Here is a 1,587-nt window from a genome sequence, read left to right on the forward strand (position 1 = left end):
GGTTTTCTGTTGGGGTTGACATCCAAGCTGTGCATTTCTATGGACTCATGTAGTCCTGGCATGTCTCTTGGGCTCCAGGCAAAAACATCTTTGTACTCCCGGAGCAGGGACGCTAATCTTTTCTTGAAGGACTCCTCGAGTCCCGACCCAACTTTCACTTTTTTGTTAGGACTGCTCTCATCAACCTGGACTTCTTCTGTTTCTACTGCATCTTCAATTTTTGTTTGTTCTTTGTTTGAAACCATTTGATGAATTCGGGCTTCAGAGTTCTTCTTCAGATAGAAGTTTACTTGTTCAGATTCTTTGGTTGCTTGCATGGTAGGAAGCTTGGTCTGGGACCTGATTTGCTTTGTCGACTGCCATGACTTGGTTATTTGCCGGTCCTTCCGGACTTGTTATATTTCCTTCTTGCTCCGAACTTGATTCAACGAGTTGTACTTCCTTTGTTGCTTCTTCCCTTGTCCGGGGTCTGTGCTTCTTCATACTTTGTTGTTTGCGAAGGACTGTTGCCTTTCTTTTATTGCCCTGGTGGGTTTCTGCCATGACTAACCCCTGGGTGTAGCATGTTTTAGCAACTCCATAATCTTCTTTTATTTCCCCGACTCCTGTCGGGGTTGGGAACTTGACCTTGAGATGGGAGATTGAAGTTATCGCTTGCATCATGGTTAGAGCTGATCTGCCAATAATACCGTTGTATGACGAAGGAGCGTTTATCACATAAAACTTGATGACATGAGTCACTTGGTTAGGAGCAGTTCCAAAAATGACTGGCAGATATAAAGTTCCTTGGATCGGGACTAAGTTGTGGCCGAACCCATAGAGTGGGTCCTCCCGGCACTCGTTTGAGCGGACGCTTCCTAACTGCATTCGATCCACTGTGTGCTTGAAGAGAATATTTACTGAGGAAACATTGTCTATGAGCATTCTTCTTACTTCGTTATCAAAGATGTCCAAAGTGACAACCAAAGCTGCATTGTGATGAGGGTTGACTCTTTTATAGTCCTTGCTGCTGAAGGATATCACCAGGTTTGGGAGTGACTGGATTGAGAGCACTTCTTCGCCGAAGTCCGGGCTCCGAGGTGAGGAGCGGAGGCCTCTTAGGACTACATTGACTACATTATTTCCTCTCTTCTGCGCTCCCCCTGTAGTTAATGTCCCGTACTAAGTACTTGTTCATATTCCCCTTCTTCACTTGGTCCTCAATGAAGTACTTGAGTGATAAGCAGTTCTCAGTCTTGTGGCCATGGGTCTCATGATAATCACACTGCCTATTGTAAGGCCTTCTCTCCGGAGGAGTTTGCATTGGTTTCGGAGGATAATAGAAAGGCTTGTCTTTTACCTCTTTCAAGATTTCCTCCTGGGTCATGTTGAGAGGAGTCCAGTCCGGCTTCTGCTTCGGCTCCCGGGGTTGCTTCGCGGGTCCTGGATCGTTGTTTGACTCCTGCGTAGGACCAAGTCTCTGGAAAATTGGAGTAGTTTGTCTTTCTTGGCTTTGGTTGTTTTGCTTGTACTTCTTATCCTGATGGTAACCCCCTTTCGGTCGGTCATCAGTGTTTTTACTCCTAGACCCCCCATTCCGGGTCATCC

The sequence above is a fragment of the Apium graveolens genome, chromosome 1, assembly GCF_009905375.1.
Source record: "Apium graveolens cultivar Ventura chromosome 1, ASM990537v1, whole genome shotgun sequence".
Taxonomy (NCBI): domain Eukaryota; kingdom Viridiplantae; phylum Streptophyta; class Magnoliopsida; order Apiales; family Apiaceae; genus Apium; species Apium graveolens.